Raw genomic sequence first — 20,447 nt, 5'->3', positions numbered from 1 at the left:
ACTTCATTAGCACTAATTTCAAATGTTCTAATTGGCCTACTAAATCTATGAATCATTTTAGATCTAAAATAGTTGGCAATATAAAGACCATGATAAAACCATTTCCAGTTAATACTGGCATAGCTATTCAAATAATTTAGAAGTGAGAACATCACTATTCTGAAAATTGTTTCATATACTTTACATATTTCTGAGGAATACTCTGGAAAAAATTATTGCGAATGTGCCTTTCCTTACTGTGAGCTATTTCATCACAAGTCCACTCCTCTGGCCTTCGTAGCAAATAGGTTTGAGTGCAGGAGCAGGGATGCCTTGCGGCAATTATACAGGGCCCTGGTGAAGCCACACCTGGAATATTGTGTGCAGTTTTGGTCTCCTTATCTGAGGAAGTTTGTTCTTGCAATAGAAGGAGTGCAGAGAAGGTTTACCAGACTGATTCCGGGGATGGTAGGACTGATGTACGAGAAGAGAATGAGTCAGTTAGGATTATACTCGCTTGAGTTCAGAAGAATGGGGGAGATTTGGTAACCGATAAAATTCTAACAGGGCTAGACAGGGTAGATGCAGGAAGAATGTTTGTGATGGTAGGGGAGTCGAGAACCAGGGGGCACAGTCTAAGGATATGGGATAGACCATTTAGGACTGATATGAGGAGAAATTTCTTCATCCAGAGAGTGAAAAGCCGATGGAATTAGTTACCACAGGAAGCAGTTGAGTCCAAAACATTGTGGGCTGACTTCTCCGTTGGTGGGATTCTCCGTTGCGTCGGCAACGCACCCATGCCAGGGGATTTCCCAGCGCCATGGGGTTGCCCACAATGGGAAACCCCATTGGCCGGCTGTCGGGACAGAGAATCCTGCTGCCGGGTGGGGGCGTGCCACACCAGAAAACTGGTGTGGCAGGACGTAGAATCCCACCCTGTATATTTTTAAGAAGGAGTTAGACGTAGCTCTTGGGGCAGCACGATGGCACAGTGATTAACACTGCTGACTCACAGCACCAGGGACCCAGGTTCAATTCCGGTTTGCACATTCTTCCTACATCTGCTTTGGTTTCCTCCTACATTCCAAGGATTACTCTTTCAGAGGGTCAGTGCAGACACGATGGGCCAAATCACCTCCTTCTGCACTGTCTGGTTTCTATGGGGCTTTTTTAACAAACATTTTATTGAGGTATTTTTGGTTTTACAACAACAACAAAATAAACAATGTACATGAGTCTATAAACATGTACACATGTACACAGGCAAATGCCTGTTTCCTCCCTTACAGGTCCCACCTTTAATAACCCCCTACTCTAAGCTAAACTAACCCCTCCCCCCCTCTTCTGATGATGATTAATTTTCTGCAAAGAAGTCAACGAACGGTTGCCACCTCCGGGCGAACCCTAACAATGACCCTCTCAAGGCAAACTTGATTTTCTCCAAACAGAGAAAGCTAGCCATGTCAGATAGCCAGGTCTCCGACTTCGGGTGCTTTGAGTCCCTCCAAGCTAATAATATCCGTCTCCAGGTTACCAGGGAAGCAAAGGCCAGAACATCTGCCTCTTTCTCCTCCTGGATACCCGGATCTTCCGACACCCCGAAAATCGCCACCTCCAGACTCAGTGCCACCCTTGTTTTTAACACGGTGGACATGACATCTGCAAACCCCTGCCAGAATCCCCTGAGCTTTGGGTATGTCCAAAACATGTGGACATGGTTCACTGGCCCCCCCACACACCTTGCGCACCTATCTTCTACCCCAAAGAACCTTCTCATCCGGGCCACTGTCATGTGAACCCGGTGAACGACCTTAAACTGTATCAGGCTGAGCCTGGCGCATGTTGTGGACGCGTTGACTCTACTCAACGCATCCGCCCAGAGACCATCCTCTATCTCTCCTCCTAACTCCGCTTCCCACTTGCGCTTCAGTTCCTCAGTCTGCGTATCCTCTGACCCAATGAGTTCCTTCTAGATGTCAGAGACCTTCCCTTCTCCCACCCACATTCTGGAAACTACCTTCTCCTGTATCCCCCTTGGTGGTAGGAGCGGGAAGGTTGAGACCTGCCTGCGTAGGAAGTCCCACACCTGCAGGTACCTAAATTCATTTCCCCTTGCCAATCAAAATTTCTCCTCCAGCTCCCTCAAGCTAGGAAAGCTCCCCTCTATAAACATATCCCCCATCCTCTAAATCCCTGCCCCCTGCCATCTCTGAAACCCTCTGTCCATCCTTCCTGGGGCAAACCGGTGATTATTACAAATTGGAGACCAGACCGATGCTCCCTCCGCTCCCACATGCTTCCTCCATTGCCCCCAGACTCTCAGGGCTGCCACCACCATGGGGCTGGTGGAGTACTGTGCCGGCAGGAACGGCAGAGGCGCCTTTATAAACGCCCCCAAGCTGGTGCCCTTACATGAAGCCATCTCCATACGGTCCCATGCCGACCCTCCCCCCACCACCCACTTCCTAATCATGGCTATATTCACCGCCCAATAGTAGTTACTGAAGTTTGGCATCGCCAGCCCACCCTCTCCACGCCTCCGCTCAAGCATCCCTTTTTTTACTCGCGGGGTCTTGCCCACCCATACAAAGCGAGTGATCACTTTGTTACCCCGTTTAAAAAAGGACCGCGGAATAAAGATGGGGAGACACTAGAACACAAACAGGAATCTCAGAAGGACCGTCATCTTCACCGTCTGGACCCTCCCAGCTAATAACAACGGGAGCGCGTTCCACCTTCGGAAATCGTCCTTCATTTGGTCGACTAATCGGGCCAGATTAAGTTGGTGCAACCGTTCCCATTCCCGCACCACTTGGATGCCTAGGTACCGAAAGCTTCCCCCTACCTCTCTAAACGGCAGTTCCCCCAGTCGCCTCTCCTGTCCCCTTGCCTGGATCGCAAACATCTCACTTTTCCCCAGATTTAGTTTGTACCTCGAAAACCGTCCAAACTCCCCCAGAATCCTCATGATTTCTTCCATCCCCTCTGCTGGGTCTGATACATACAGGAGCAGGTCGTCTGCGTAAAGCGAGACTCTGTGTTCCACTCCCCCCCGGACCTGCCCCTTCCAGCCCCTTGAAGCTCTCAGTGCAATTGCCAACGGCTCTATAGCTAACGCAAACAACAGTGGGGAGAGGGGGCCATCCCCTCTCGTCTGCCGGTGCAGCCTAAAATAGTCTGATGTTGTCCTATTCGTCCGTATGCTCGCCACAGGAGCCTGGTACAGCAACCTGACCCAGTCAATAAAGCCCCGCCCAAATCTGAACCATCCCATTACCTCCCACAGATATTCCCATTCTACTCAATCAAAAGCCTTCTTTGCGTCCATTGCGACCACTACCTCCACCTCCCTACCTTCTGGGGGCATCATGATCACATTTAACTACTTTCCTACATTGGCCACTGTTGCCTTTTCTTCTTTTACTCTTTTACTCTGTCCTTTCTGTGGCTCAGTTCAAATTATGGCAATCAGTGAGTTTGCCTTTCTTTCTATGTTATCTATATTCTTCGAGTCGCCAAGTATCAAATGATACCACCACAAGGTTCAACCGGCTATCGATCAAAGAGCCAAACACCAGTTAGTTAGTTCAAGGTCAAGGGTACTTTATTTACACACAATTAGTCATGCAACATAAACAGTTAACTACACCTATCGACTAAGACAACCTGTACTTCAATTGGGGCACCCGGCTTAGGTCAGAGAAACAGTGGCCGCTGTTCGATTCTGGATCTATCGGGTTCGAAGGAGTAACTGCTGTTCAGCTCGGCTCATCCGTCTGGTAGCGAGCATTGAACTTGGACTTGCTTCTGGTGTTGCTGCAATTGGAGATGGCCATGACCGGGGTACCTGGTCCAAGAGAGAACGAACATGTGGCGAACTCTTCTTCTTATAACTTGGGGGTTTTCGCGCTCTTTTGGCCGGTCCTTCAGTTTGGGCCCCACTAATTGGGTGATCCCTGATCACTCTGTTCGATTCCTAACCAATAAGTGGACGGGGATTTGGATGGCTGGGTGTGTCCCAAGCGGTCTGGGACCCCATTGTTTCCGCTTCCCTTGAACAGGGAGTGGCGCCGAAATGCCTGGGACTGTACCAGTCGCTCGAGTACCAGTCCTTTGTTTTGGTGAAGATGGGCCATTAAAATGCTAATTAGTCGGAGTTTCGATACCGTCTGGACTTCTTGCTTACAAATATGCAATTCAGGCTCTGAGCCTGCCTGAGTCTTGGCTTGTCCATTTTACCCACTAGGCTTTGCGCGTTTCTCTGTACCTAGTTGTAAGTGGCCATCTCAGATGGCTACACCACCAACTGCCTTCCCTTAACAAACCCCGTCTGGTCCTCCCCAATCATGCCCTGAACACAGTCTTCAATCCTAGAGGACAAACCTTTGGCCAACAGTTTGGCTTCCACATTCAATAGGGATATTTGCCTGTAGGACCGTCAGAGCTCCGGGTCCATGTCCCACTTCAGGATCAATGAGATCGTGGCCTGTGACATCGTCGGAGGAAGCACCCCATGCTCCCTTGCCTCGTTGAATGTCCTCATCAACAGCGGCCCCAATATCCCAGAGAACTTTTTAAAGAACTCCACTGAGTACCCATCCAGCCCCGGGGCTTTACCCGACTGCATGGCTTTGAGCCGCTCTGCTATCTCTTCGATCCCAATCGGGGCCCCCAGCCCTTCTACCAGTTCCCCGTCCACCTTTGGGAAATTCAGCCCCCCCAGGAAGTGCCTCATCCCCTCCGGCCCAGGTGGGGGTTCCGACCCGCACAGCCTACTATAAAACTCCTTAAACGCCTTATTCACTCCTGCTGAGTCTCCAACCAGGTTCCCGTCTCCATCCTTTACTTTCCCGATCTCCCTGGCTGCCTCCCTCTTTCTAAGCTGCTGTGCAAGCATTCTGCTGGCCTTCTCTCCATTCTCATAAATCCCCCCCCCTCGCCTTTCTCAGCTGCTCTACCGCCCTTCCTATGGTTAACAAGCCGAACTCCGCCTGTAGCCTCCGCCGTTCCCTTAAAAGCCCTGCCTCTCCGGTCTCCGCATACCTCCTGTCGATCTGTAGTATCTCCTTTACCAATCGGTCCGTCTCTGCCCTGTCTACCTTCTCCCTATGGAACCGTATCGAGATCAGCTCCCCTCTAACCACCGCCTTCAATGCCTCCCAGACCACCGCTGCCAAAATTTCCCCCGAGTCATTGACCTCCAGTTAGTTCTGAATACATTTCCTCAACCGCCCGCACACCTCTTTGTCCGCTAAAAGTCCCACGTCTAACCTCCAGTGCGGGCGCTGGTTACTGTCTTTACTAACCTGTAGGTCAACCCAGTGCAGGGCATGGTCTGAGCTTGTGATCTCCGAGTACTCCGTGTCCACCACCCCCATCAGTAGAGCCCTGCCCAGAATAAAGAAATCAATACTGGAGTATCCTTTATGCACGTGTGAGTAGAAGGAGAACTTCTTCACTCTCAGCTGCCCAAATCTCCATGGGTCCACCTCCCCCCCCCCCCCCCCCCCCCCCCCCAATCAGCTCCATGTACCCTTTTAGTTCCTTTGCCATTGCTGGCACCCTGCCCGGCTTTGAGCTTGACCGGTCTAAACCAGAGTCAATAACTGTGTTGAAGGCCCCTGCCATGACCAGCTTATGCGAATCCAGGTCCGGTATCTTCCCCAGCATCCTCTTTATAAACTCCACATCGTCCAATTTGGCACATACACATTTACTAGTACCACCTGCACCCCCTCCAATTTCCCACTGACCATAATGTACCGGCCTCCCAAATCCAAAACTATTCTTCCCGCCTCAAATACCACTCGCTTGTTGATCAGGATCCTCTAGTCTTCGAGTCCAGTCCCGAGTGAAAAACCTGTCTGATCCAACCTTTCGTTAATCTAATCTGGTCAGCTACTCTAAGGTGCGTCTCCTGCAGCATTACCAGGTCTGCCTTCAGTCCCCTCAAATGTGCGAACACTCTTGACCGGCTCATTTAGTCCTCGTACATTCCAGGTGATCAGCCTAGTTGGGGGGGCTCATAGCCCCCCCCCTTCGCCGATCAGCCATCCCCTCTCTTGGGCCAGTCGGCAGCCCGCGCCCCGTGCCTCCACCGGCCGCCTCCTCCCCCCCCCCCCCTCACCCCCCCCCCCCCCCCACCCCGCTCATACATACATACTCAAATGAAAGAAATCCCAACACAATTGGCCGACAGAGAGAAAAAAAACCCCGTTAAACAAAGAAAAGATCCAGCATCTAGACAAACACACCTCCATCCCCAACAGTGCAAATGCAAACTTTAAACCACTCAGCTCTGCAACTGGCCCCAGATCAATGCGGAAGGCATTACAAATAATGTCCGCAAAATGAAAAACGAGAAACCTTTTTGAACATAAACATTGCAGCAAAGTTCAAAGTTCTCAGTCCGACACCAGTCCTTTCCTTTTCGCGAAGTCCAACGCTTCCTCAGGCGACTCAAAATAAAAATGTTGCTACTTGTATGTGACCCAGAGGCAGGCCGGATACAACAGCCCCAACTTCACCTTTTTCTCGAAAAGGGTCGACCGTATCTGGTTAAACCCCGCTCTTCTCCTGGCCACCTCCGCACTCAGGTCCAGATAGATCCACAGCATACTGTTGTCCCATTTACCGCTCCGTGTCTGCTTGGCCCACTGTAAAATACGCTCCTTATCCAAATACCTGTGGAATCTCACCAACATTGCCCTCGGGGGGGGGGGGCTCACATTCGCGGCTTCCTCGCGAGCGCTCTGTGAGCCATGTCCACTTCCAAGGGTCGGGGGAATGCCCCATCCCCCAGCAGCTTCTCAAACATGCCCGCTATAAATGCCCCAGCTTCCGCTCCTTCGGACCCCTCCGTGAGCCCAATGATTCTCAAGTTCTGCCGGCGGGACCTGTTCTCTAGGTCCTCCACCTTCTCCAGGAGCCTTTGCAGCTGGTCTCCAAGCATCCCCACTTCCAACTCCACCGCAGTTTGATGTTCCTCCTGGTCAGCCAGCTCCTTCGCTACTTTCTGGATCGCCCGATCTTGGGCATCCAATCCAGCCACGCAATTGCCTCTTTAATCGGGTCCAAGCAGTCCTGCTTCTGCTTGGCGAAGCCCTCCTGGATAACTTGCATGAGCTGCTCCGTTGACCGCTGGGTCGACAAGCCAGAGGTCCGGTCCTCCGCCATGCTTCCTCCCGGTGCAGCTTCAGCCCAAGACTTCTCTGTTCTTCTTTTTCTGCCTTTGCAAGCACTTATAGTCCTCCTCTCCATGTACCGATGTGGGAATCCAGTACACAATTGCCTCTGTCATCAATCTTTCAAACCAAGTCCGGTAAAAAAATCGGGGGAAAAGGTCCAAAAGTCCGACCCGAGCGGGAGCTACCAAATGTGCGACTTACTCCTTCATAGCCACCACCGGAAGTCCCTGGTTTCTATGTTTAAAAGGATCAAATGATATTGGATGTGAGAACAGGTTACTGAGTTGAATGATCAGCCATGATCATATTGAATGGTGGAGTAAACTCGAAGTGCTAAATGGCCTAATCCTGCTTCTATTTTCTGTATCTTTAATGTCCTCTTTCCATTATAATCTACACTGAAGAGAGGAGTAACCATACAGCATAATTTCTTCTTAAATTCTTAAATCATCGAAAATAACAGACCTTGTAAAGTGTTTAAATGGTTATAATAGAATTCAGTTTGATTTAATAATAAACCACTCTAGTTTTTGGGTGCAATCTACCCAAATGGGAACAGAGTCCCATAGCGTAATTAGCCAGATGTTTTCTGGAGCTCAGAGGCTGAAAAACACCACATTATTGAATGGCCATTTGGGTAGATCGAGGGACTCAGCGGGGAACGTCACGGCTGAGGCCAAACTTCGTCCCGTTTTCTGCACTGAGGAGCTCCTCGGTTCAGGGAGAGATCTAGACGTCATTTTTATTTTTATTGAAAAGTATTTTTATTCAAATTTTTAGCATTTTACAAAACAAAACAAAAACATTACACTCCAAATACAATAAACTCTGCACCAACACCCCCCCCCCCCCCCCCCAACAGTTGACGGTAATTAGCTCTCCGAAATGCAAAGTAAACAAACCCATTTCTTGTGGAACCCTTCATTTACCCCAACAGGACAAGTTTCACCTTCTCAAGATGTAAGAACTCCGTTAGATCCCCCAGCCACACCGAGGCACAAGGTGGAGAAGCTGACCTCCACCCCAACAGAACCCGCCTGCCAGCGATCAACCAGGCGAAGGCTAATACATCTGACCCCGCTCCCGTCTACAACTCCGGCAGGTCTCACACCCCTAATATGGCCCCAAGGGGACCCAGCTCCAAATTCACATGCAGGATCGCCGACATGGTGCTGAAAAATGACCCCCAACGGCAGGACCAGAACATGTGCACATGATTAGTGGGCCCCTCCCACACCTTTGGCAAGTATCCTCTATCCCCTCAAACAGCCAGCTCATCCTTGACTTTGTCAAATGCTCCCTGTGCACCACCTTCAACTGTATCAACCCCAGCCTTGCACACGAGGTTGAGCCATTCACCCTCCGTAGCACCTCGCACCACAATCCTTCCTCCAATGCCATCTCCAACTCCTCCTCCCATTTGGCCTTAACCCCCTCCATAGACATCTTATGCTCCTCCAAAATCCTCCCATAAATTGCCAACACCACTCCACCCTCCAGTCCCATTACACACAGCCCCTCCTCCAACAACGAGGCAGACACTATCGGAAAGGTCGGAAAAACCTTTCTAGCATAGGTCCACACCTGCATATACCAAACACGTTGGCAGTGCCAGGCTCACACCCAGGTGACACTGCCACCACTTTTCTATAGATAAACCTAGCTAATAGAGCTAAAAAGTTGAACTTATCCAAGAGTGTCAGGCTGGCAGTGCCAAGGTGCCCAGGTGGCATCAGCAGTGCCAGGGGCCACCCTGCCCAGAGGGCAAGCTCTGGGGGCATCCGACCCCCTGGGAGACCCCCATGAGTGCCGTTCTGTCTAGTCCCCTTTTGTGAAGACCAACACTAAACAGCGCTCACCCGAGGTCTCCAAGGCGAGGGGGTTAGCTCCCATGCCTTGGTTAGATCTCAGGAATGCATATTAGAGTTAGCTTCTCACTCCAATATGCAGATTTGTACATCGCGATGTCTTGCGAGATTGCGTTAGATCTCTTGAGGCGTGGCAAGCCGGGTAGACCCCCAAGAGGGATCGCGTGGCATCTACCGGCCAAGCCACGCTGCTTTTCGGGCAACACGCGACCGGTAGAACTTGTCCTTTACCTTTTGTTTTGTGATACCATTAGAACTTCTTCACTCACTTTTAAATCAACCTTGTATTCTGTTCACTCCCTCTCTTCCAAATGTGGCCTGAGTTTGGACCACAGACAAGTTAAATTATGGTATCTGAGTGGAAGTTTTAGTGCTAGTTACCGCTGAATTATAATTGTTCTAAGTCTATGAAATGAAGGTGATTGATAATAATCGGATTCATTTGCTACCTTGTTTATAAGCTCACAAAGGAATTAATCATCTCGTCTTACAATCAACAACATTGTGACCCATAAATTGCTCTGGTTGCAATCCCTGCGGTTACGTCAAGGGGTGGTCGGGTCTCACTAACTTGATAGAGTTTTTTGATGAGGTCACAAAGATGATTGATGCAGGTAGGGCAGTGGATGTTGTACATATGGATTTCAGAAAGGCCTTTGGCAAGGTCCCTCATGGCAGACTGGTACAAAAGGTGAAGCCACACGGGATCAGAGGTGAGCTGCCAAGCTGGATATAGAACTGGCTAGGTCATAGAAGGCAGAGGGTAGCAATGGAAGGGTGCTTTTCTGATTGGAGGGCTGTGACTAGTGGTGTTCTGCAGGGATCAGTGCTGGGACCTTTGCTGTTCATAGTATATATAAATGATAAGTTTGCAGACGACACAAAGGTTGGTGGAATTGCAGATAGCGATGAGGACAGTCAGACGATACATCAGGATTTAGATCGTTTGGAGACTTGGGCAGAGAGATGGCCAATGGAGTTTAATCTGGACAAATGTGAGGTAATGCATTTTGGAAGGTCTAATACAGGTAGGGAATAAACAGTGAATGGTAGAACCCTCAAGAGTATTGACAGTCAAAGAGATCTAGGTGTACAGGTCCACAGGTCACTGAAAGGGGCAACACATGTGGAGAAGGTAGTCAAGAAGGCATACGGCATGCTTGCCTTCATTGGCCGGGGCATTGAGTATAAAAATTGGCAAGTCATGTTGCACCTGTATAGAAACTTAGTTGGGAGGAGGGGGAACTGTATGTGTTAATGGTGACTAAGGGTGATTCCTGATTCCTTTTTGTTATTTGTTTATGTTAACAAGCGGGCTAATGTTTGGGGGTTTGTGGGAGGATGGGATTGTTGTTGTTGATATGGGGATTGACATTATATTCAGTTACTGCTTATTGTTTATTGTTGGTGGATGCAAATTTGGGAGAAAATGTTAAAAAGGAGGAGAATGAAAAATATTTTTTACAGTTTGCTTCTGTAATCGTTGCAATAAAAGAGAACTTATAGTTCTCTCTATGACAACCTTAGGAGACGCTTGTACCTTTTAGTACTCTCCTGTTGCTGCTCTTGCATCTCTTAGTGGGGCATTAGCCCATTGCAAGGGACATTCCTCATCTCCCACAAGTCACCTATTAACTTATTTATCTTATTTATTGGAAAACTCAAAGAGAGCAAAGTTCCTGAGGATGAATGCATTATAGCAACTTCCAGGGAATCTAACATTGACGTGGAGGGTTTGCTGAATGTTGTAAAAGCAAGTGGCATCCCTTTAAATTTAAAAAAAAGTGAAAGAGTTAAATGTAGGAACTAGTATGCTACCAACAAGCTATCCATTGCACACTGCACTTTGGGAAACCCAACATGATAGCAGCATGATTGGGCAGAGCAGTTTTAAGTCAAACCAGATGATTCTCCAGCTTTCCCACATCATGTGTCAATGACATGACTAATATACCCCTGGGCAGCACCCTAGGTGGCAGTGCACAGATAATAATAAAAGCAAAATACTGTGGATGCTGGAAATCTGAAATAATAACAGAAAATGCTGGAAAAACCCACCAGGTCTGGCAGCATCTGTGGAGAGAGTTAACATTTTAAGTTGGTTTGGCTCTTCTTCCAAGCTCCATGGCTGCTTTAAATTAACCTACAGCATGGTACAATAGGTGCACAGTTCATGTGTGTGCAGTTCATGTAATTTTTCAGCATGAAAAGAGGCCCTTGTGTCTTGCTGGCCATTAACCACCTATCTACTCTCATCCCATTTTCCAGCATTTAGCCCATAGACTTGGGTGCAGTGGAATTTCAAATACTCATCCAAATAAATATGTTAGGGTTCCCGTCTCTACCACCTTTTCAGGTAATAAGTTCCAGATTCAAACCACCCTCTGGTTGAAAAATGTATTTCCTCACATCCCCTCTAAACCTCCTACCCATGACTTTGAATCGATGCCCTTTGGTTATTCACCCTATCTCATAATTTTATACACCTCAATCAGGACCCCCCTCGCCCTTCTCTGTTTCTAGGAAAACAACCTTATCTTTCATAGAATCATAGAATTTACAGTGCAGAAGGAGGCCATTTGGCCCATCGAGTCTGCACCAGCCCTTGGAAAGAGCGCCCTACTTAAGCCCACACATCCACCCTAACCCTTATCCAGTCTCTCTTGATAGCTGAAACGCTCATCCCAGGCAACATCCACACGGTCCTCCTCGTTATATGGGTTTTCCAGAGGTAAAAATAAATAAATAACTTCCATCCGAATAGAACTATTTGTGATCTTATAGATATTGCAAAATGTTTCATGACCATTGAAGTACATGTGCTGTGGAATCGGTGTTGTAGTATAGAAAAACGCAGCAGCCAACTTCCTCACAGCAAGGTCTACAATCAGCAATGACATAAATCACCAGACAATTTGTTTTTTGTGATGTTAGCTAAGGGATAATTATTGGCGAGGAAGAACTGATATGTGAACACCCCTGATCTCCGAATAGTGCTGTGGGATCCTTTACATCATCGGAAAGAGCAGAGGGGGCATCAGTTTAACATCTCATCCAGAAGACAGTACCTCTGACTCTAAAGTGTCATCTTAGATTATGTCCTCAAGTCCATGTAGTAAGGCTTGAATTCATCAACTTCTGATTCTGGAATGGCTGCTACCACTGAGCCAGGTATGTCATATCCCATCTATATTGAGACATGCAGTTCAGGAGGACTCCAGAAACTACTGTGCTGCTATTCTGTGATGGAAAGTTGCTGGAAAAGGTTTTACCCACAGAATGCACTTCCAAAAATGCAGGTCTGTTCATTACTGTCCAACATTTGACGAATATTGTAATTAAATTCAGGCCTTTAAGGGGATCAGAGGTTTTGGGGATAAGGCCGGAGAATGGGGATGAGAAACATATCAGCCATGATTGAATGGCAGAGCAGACACGATGGGCCGAATGGCCTAATTTTCCACTATGTCTTATGATCTTTAGTAAATGTCACTTTTACCTAACAGAACCAAAATAAATCAGCAGGCTAGGGGATGGACCTGAAAGCAAAGACATGTCAGTATCATTGTGCCATCGAATGCAGCTGGGTGATGCTTCTGGCATCACCCAGATGCAAAGTCGAAGGACGGAATCATATGCATATTAGGAGTGAGCACTAGTGCAGAGCAGTCAAGATTTTGGAGGGCCTGGCACCTTCCTGCCCTATAGAAAGAAACAACCAATCAGAGCAAAGATGCTAGAGATCTTCCAGGGGTAATCTTTTCTTGCTTCATGCAATCCACATGTGGCCCAACATGATATGCCGATAATTCCTGTTGCCTATAATGGTGTAATTGGTCTGATTTCTAGAAGCCTGCGAACAATCTCGAAAAACTGGCATTGGGACAGAGGAAGACAGGTGAAAGAAAACCCCCATGGTCAGAAATTAAATTGGCAAGCATTAAGAGGTTGAGTTTGAGTTGGGCCTATGTGCATTGGAGTTTAGAAGAATGAGAGGTGATCTTGTCAAAACATACAAGATCCTGAGGAGATTTGATAGCGTAGATACCAGGAGGTTGTTTCATCTTGGTGGGGCAGACTAGAACTAGGGGACACAACTTAAGAATAAGAGATGGAGATAAGGAGCATTTTCTTTCTCTCAGAGGGTTGTTAGTATGTGGAATTCTCTTTCCCAAAAAGTAGTGGAGGCTGGGTCATTGAGTTTATTCAAGGCTGGAGTTGTTAGATTTTTTGTTAGACAAGGGAGTCAACAATTATGGGGATAGTTAGGAAAGTGAAGTTGAGACTACACCAGATAAACCATGATCTTACTGAATGGCAGAGCAGGATTGAAAGGCTGAATGGCATCCTGCTACTCCTAAATCCTATTTTTCTACAGATAGATGTAAGGACTTACCTCCAAAATGCCACTGCAGCAGTACATTTATTAGTCCTGGTAGGAACATCAGGGAGGTCTTGTGGCACAGTGGGTAGCATCCTGTCTCTGAGTCAGTAGCTCTGGGTTCAAATCTTACTCCGAGACTTGATGGCCAAGGAAGATGCATTCATAATGCTGCGAAACAAGTTGGCTATCAACTTCCAGCATGAACCAATGGCAGGTGGTAAGAGCAGGAGAGATTCCTCTCAGCGATGTGATGGGAAGAAATTGTAGCCTCTACCATCACTATCCATAACTCCAGGCTATAACGTGCATGTAAAAACATATATTGCCATAGCAGCTCTCGCTCAGATGGATGGATGTCCAGTGTGGAATAGATTGGTGCCAACAGCACGGGGATTCAATTCCGCTCCAGTTGGGTGGATTCTGGACCTATCTCCCTGCCCTATGCACGATCAAGAAACATTGAGGTTGTGCAACTGTGGATTGAACCTGACCTCAGGCAGAGGACTCGAGCAGAAGAAGGAACATCAGCAGCCAAGAAGGTTCAATGAAAGATCGGTCTTCCTTCCAATTCTCTTTCCGCACCTAGTGATGCATTAAAGCACAGCTAGTTATTCCTGGAGCAGGTCGCTAGTCTGTCACCAGAGGCCTCTAGATTGAGGGGCACCATTCCACATCAGCATGGCTGACCAGGAGCCTCTCCCACTCTTACCACCAGCCATTGGCATGTTGGAAGGATTTTCAGGTTGGCACTCAACCTGTTTGACAGCATTATGAACGCACCTTCCTTGGCCATCAAGTCCTGGGGCGTGGCTCGAACCCCAGAGTTCTGGCTCGGAGGCAGACACACTACCCACTGCATAAGTAGGTCTTCTTTGCTATCAGTCTAAAAGAAAATCTGTCAGATTTATCTTGATATGGTTATTAGCTATGAGAACCTTGCATCACAAATGCCAATGATTAAATATCTAATTTAAAGTGCCTCCAAAGGGTGGGATTGTCAGATCCCACCCACCGCTGGGAGCAAGTCGTCCTGCCACAAGTCAATGGACTTATGGCTGGCCCACCACATCTCTCTCTTCCCCCCCTCCTCCCCAACCCTGCCCCCCAGCAGATCCCGCCACAGTGGGGCCATAAAATCCCAGCCAAAGTTTTTAATACAGCTAGCAGAAAACCCCAAAACAATGGATGAAGATTGTTCTTGTTCATACATGCATATTTTCATAGGCATCTACAATTTTGTTGCAATTAAGGAACTCTTATCTCGTGACTGCTTTATTATACTCTTGTGCCTCTGATGCATTAACATCAAAAAGCATTACTCATCAGTTAATCAATGCAATGAGTGGTGAAAGACAATAGTTTTAGCTTTGTGATCTCAGGAAGATATACCTTTTTATTTTATTGCTATCTGACATAAATCATTGATATTTTTCTTTGGAATGACTTAATGGCTGGTGGTGAAATTTTTTATATTGCACGGTGAATGATATGATAAAGGTAGTGATAAAATCAGTTAGAAGCATAGAATTCCTACAGTAGAAGGAGATCATTCAGCCCATCGGGTTTGCGCCGACCCTCTGAAAGGGCACCCTATCTAGGCCCCCTCCCCCTATCCCCACAACCGCACCTAACCTGCACATACTTAATGAAATGAAAATCGCTTATTGTCACGAGCAGGCTTCAATGAAGTTACTGTGAAAAGCCCCTAGTTGCCACATTCCGGCGCCTGTTCGGGGAGGCTGGTACTTCGACACTATGGGGCAATTTAGCATGGCCAATCCACCTAACCGGCACATCTTTGGACTGTGGAAGGAAACCGGAGCACCTGGAGAAAACATACGCATACATGGGGAGAAAAGGGCAGCATGGAGGTGTAGTGGTTAGCACTGCTGACTATGGAGCTGAGGACCCGGGTTTGATTCCAGCCCCGGGTCACTGTCTGTGTGGAGTTTGTACATTCTCCCTGTGTCTGCGTGGGTTTCACCCCACACCCCAAAGATATGCAGGTGGATTAGTCACACTAAATTGCCCTTAATTGGAAAAAATAATTGGGTAATCTAAATTTATTTTAAAAAAGACATGGGGGAAAGTGCAAACTTCACACAGTTCACCCAAGGCCGGAATTGAACCCAGGTCCTTGGCACTGTGGAGCAGTTCCGGCCATTAGTTTTTTATTCAATCATGGGTTGCACATAGTACTGGCAATGTCAGCATTTTCTGCCACTCCCTATTTACCCTTGAGGAGGTCGTGGTTAGGCATCTTCTTGAACTGCTGCGTTTTTGTGGTGTAAGTGCACTCAGTGCTGTTAGGGCAGGTTAGGATTAGAGTTTAGGATTTTGACTCCGCAACAATGAAGGAAGTGCAATAATGGATAGTATGTGACTTGGAGAGGAACTTACAGGTGTTGGTATTCCCAAGCATCTTCTCCTTTGTGCTTCTAACTGGTCGAGGTCAAGGGTTTGAAACGTACTTTCAAGGAGGCCTTGGCAAGTTGCTGCAGTGTTCCTTAGATGATTCTCAATGCTGCCACTCTGCGCTGGTGGTAGAGGCAGTGAATGTTTAAGGTGATGAATGGGATACCAATTTAGTGGCCTTTTTGTCCTGGCTGTTCCACACTTCTTGAGCGTTTCTGGAATGAAGAACATTTCATCACATTCCTAACCTGTGCCTTGTAAATAGTGGATAGGTTTCGGAGATTTGGAAAGAGTTAACCACCACAGGATGCCCAACTTCTAAACTGCTCTTTTAACTACCGGATTTAAGTCGCTGGACAGGATATGTTTCTGGTCAATGCTGTGTACAGGCATGGACTGCTTCATTATCTGAGGAGTTAGGATTGGATTGATTCTGCAATCTTCTGACCTTATAATGGAGGGAAGATCATTGATGAAGCAGATAAGATGTCTGGGCCTTGGACAGTATCATGAGGAATTCCTGTAGCAGTATCTTGGTACTGAGATGATTAGCCTTCAACAACCATAACCATCCTCCTTTGTAGTGGCTATGACCCCAACTATTGGAGAGCTCCCCCCGCACCCCGATTCCTGTTAACTTCAATTTTGTTCAGGTTCTTTGATATCACACAAAATCAAATGCTGCCTTGATATCAGTCACTCTTACCTCACCTCTTGAGTTCAGCTCTTTTGCCCATATTTGGGCAAAAGCTGTAATGTGGTCAGGAGTGACGATTGACACTGGCAGAACCCAAATTGAACATCAGTGAGAAAAGTATCACTGTGTAAGTGCTGCTTGATAGCACTGTTGATGACCTCTGATCAACAGTAGATTGATGGGGCAGTAATTGACCAGGTTGGATTTATCCTGCATTTTGTAAAAATGATGGCCGGGATTCTCTGAGCCTCCGCGCCGAAATGGAGCTTGGTGCGGGAACGGAGAATGGGGCCTCAGACCCGCGATCGGGTCTGACGCCGGGACGTGATTCTCCGGCAACCGGAGAATCGGCGGTTGTCGCGCGCGCGGTCGAAGCGGCGCCGGTCGGGGGCCGTTGAAAGAGACACCCGCAGCGATTCTCCACGGTCGACCGGCCGAGTTCCCGCCAGTGTGGTTCACGTATGGTTCCACCCGGCGGGAGCTCAGCGTCACGGCTGCAGTGACCGTCCTGGTGAGGGGCGGGGGGGATCTGTCTCTGGGCGGGCGGATCTGTCTCCGGAGGGGGGGCCTCCACGACAGCCAGCCCCGCGATTGGGGGCCGTATCGGCGGGCACGCGCGATCTGGGGGGCATACCTTCCGCACATGCGCAGACACACGCCGAGCAGTGCAGGGCCGCATATGGCAGCTGGAGCAGCACGGAGCACTCCAGCGCCATGCTGGCCCCCTGTGGGCTACAGAATCGCTGGGCCAAGAGGCCTGTTGATGCCAGCGTGAAAAACTCCGGTGTTTACGCCGGCGTCAACACTTTGCCGCATTTTTGTAGAATCCCGGCCAATATGCGTGGGCAACTTTTCACATTGTCAGGTACATGCCAATGTTGGAGCTTTACTGGCTATGAGAAATGCTTGTTCTGCAACACAAGTCTTCAGTAATACTGCTGGGTCATTGTTCAGTTCCTGTGGTCTTTTCTGTGTTCACTACGCTCAGCCATCTCTTGGTATCTAGTGGAGTGAATTGAATTGGCTGAAGACTAACAACTGTGATGCTGGGGACCTCAGGAAGAGGCTGCAATGGATCACCCACTTGCACTTCTGGCTGAAGATGGTTGAAAATGCTACAACCTTGTCAGTTACACTAATATGCTGGGCTCCCTATCATTGAGTATGGGGATATTTGTGGAGCCTTGTCTGTGGTTAGTTGTTAAATTGTCCACTTCCATTCACAACTGGATATGCTGATCATTGTTCTGGGATTACTTAATTCTATCTACAGCATGCCGTTTGCCATATCTGTGGTCATGTGTTGTACCTCCACCAGCTTGGTATCTCATTTTGTATGCATACCTGATGCTGCTCCTGGGATGTTCTTCAACTTACATTGGTCCTTACTTTAAGATAATTGTAGAGTGAACAATATGCTGGACTTCCAAAGTAAAGTTCCAAATTGTGGTTGAATATAATTCTGCTGCTGTTGATGGCCCACAATGCCTCTTCGATGCCCAGTTTGGAGCTGAGTTTCCGGTGGGGAAGGCGGATCGCCATTGGCAAGCAACACAAATCACCATTGACTTCAACAGGACTGCCTAACTGGCCCCAGTGAGACTACCCCAGTCACCTGTCTTTTGTGGCATCCTTCATGCCTTGCTGCACCACAATCTGCTGCAGTCACTGTAAACTCCTGATTGAATTCCATGAAAGCCCCTGAAATGGCCGCAGCCAGGTTGCCACCTGTTCAAAGCCACTCCAGCAGTCACTAATTTCAGCACAAGGGAGCCATTCAAACCATATTGTCTGTTCTGGCTTTTATTCAGAGAAACCTAAAACTAATCTGATAAGAATTGAAGATATATGAGCAGGAGTAGGCCATTCAGCCCCTGGATCCAGCTCCACCATATGGTAATATTGTGGCGGGGGAATGGCTGAATATCATGTGGTCTGCCCTCACCCCGGTGGTTTATGCACACCAGTCAGTGCACCTTCCCCTCATTGTTGTGCAGGTTAATGCCTGTTGGATCGTGATTGGCTACACCAGCTGCAGTTGGATTGGCAGCACATCATCCAAGTGGGGTCTGGCGGTCTGTGTGCGGTACTGAGCAAATTCCTGGGAGACTTCCAGCCTGGTTTGGGTCGCATTAAAGGGGCCATGGCCAAAATCCAGGTAGACCCAGACCCAGACACACAACCCCAATATTTTTGTGCCCGCCCAGATCCCTACGTTATAGTGGAGAAGGTTGAGACTGAACTTCAATGTTTGGAGAGTTTGGCATTATTCAGCCTGTGCGCTTCGCTGATTGGGTGGCACTAGTGGTCCCCATAATGAAGTCAGGTAAGACAGTCTGCCTCTACGGAGACTATAAATTGACAGTGAACACGACTTTGAGGATTTATATGCAACATTGGCTGGTGGCTGTACATTCACGAAATTGGTCATGAGCAATGCTTATCCTCAGCTGAAGCTCAATAAAGCCTCTCATAAGTTTGTCACCATTAATATACACAAAAAGACTCTGAGTACACTCGGCTTCCATTCGGTGTTTCCTCGGCGTTCAGCTAGTCATGGAGAACAACCTGCGTGGATTTCCGCGCTTTACTTAGACGATATGTTAGTCGCAGGGACCAAGGAACAAGAACAAGAAAACCTCGAGGCGGTGTTAAAACGGTTTTCCAAATATGGAGTCCGACTGCCGCGCGAGAAATACATGTTCCATGCGAAAGAAGTGGGGTGGGGTTCTCTGTGGGCTGACGCCAGAATCGGGAAACGCGATCGGGCGGAGAATTGGTTCTGACACTGAAATCATGGCGGGCGCCGCTTCCGCGTCAAATCGCAATTCCCCATCTCCTCGACAGCGGTGTCAATGCGTTCCAGAATGCACGTACAGTAAACGCTGTTGGCATATCATTAGTGGACCCGACCCGGTATTCTCCCAGGCCTCCGTGATTTTCCACCTCACTGAGGCGAATTCCAGACAGAGAGGTTTACGTGTGCTTTTAAAAATCGTGAAACAGATACCATGGCTGCTGAGGGAGAGAGAGAGGGTACAGAAAGTGTCCAACATTGCCATCTTTTGCTGACAGTTATGCTGCTGGCTGGGGGGGCTTCTGCTAGGGCCGGGGTCAGTAGCGGGAGGTGGCCAGGAGGTGGGCTGTGGGGTCAGGGTAGACGCACACGGAGCACCATTGCCGCGGCCTGCAAGGAAACCATGCAGCTGTGCGCACCGCTGACTGCCCACTGAACTCAGGGCCACAGCTCATACGGGTGTGCCCCCAGGGCATGCTCTAAGTGCGCTCTGGCCCCAGCCAACCCATCAGCGGGATGGGCGCGCTCTAGTGCAACCAGTGCCATCTTGTTGGCTGGGGTGAGTATGTGTGGGGAGTGTAATGTGCACATGCGGCTGCAGCTTGTCAGCCTTCCAAGTGTCAATCACGGGCCCGGCAAGCCCGGCATCATTTCTCATTGGGATCGATTGTGTTCCACGTGGCGCCGCTGCTAGCCCCTCAATGGTCGCTGAATCGGTCCAGGTGCGCCGCCAGTTTTTCTGTCGTAGAAGTCCACGAATCCTGCTTCGGTCTCAGGAACGGAGAATCCAGCCAGTGGTCTATTTGGGTTATCGGGTAAACCGAGATGGCCTGCAATCTGTGCTGAGAAGGTACAGGCAATCAAAAGGTCCCCCACTCTTGCGAGACCCCATAGAATTTCACTCTTTCCTGGGATTAGTGATAATTATTATAGGAGCTTCATTCTGAATTTGGCTACCGTCCTCACCCCCTCCACCTGCTTCTGAAAAAGCACCAGCCTTTGGATTGGGGCAAGGCCCAGGAAACGGCCTATAGCAAGGTGAAGCTTTGCGTATCTTCCTCAGGGATATTCACTCATTTGTATGTCACGTGTGATGCTTCGCCACTGGCATTGGAGC

The 20,447-nt window shown here is 48.5% G+C and overlaps 1 protein-coding gene across 4 annotated transcripts in view; it reads left to right on the top strand.

Moving 5' to 3' along the window:
- Window positions 1-20,447, top strand: part of rpgrip1l (RPGRIP1 like) — a 385,377-nt gene that overhangs the window by 344,112 nt on the left and 20,818 nt on the right. The gene's annotated exons all lie outside the window — the stretch shown is intronic.

This window comes from Scyliorhinus torazame, chromosome 10 (assembly GCF_047496885.1).
Source record: "Scyliorhinus torazame isolate Kashiwa2021f chromosome 10, sScyTor2.1, whole genome shotgun sequence".
Taxonomy (NCBI): Eukaryota; Metazoa; Chordata; class Chondrichthyes; order Carcharhiniformes; family Scyliorhinidae; genus Scyliorhinus; species Scyliorhinus torazame.
Note: the sequence above shows the minus strand (reverse complement) of the source record. Positions and strands in the feature narration are given on the sequence as shown.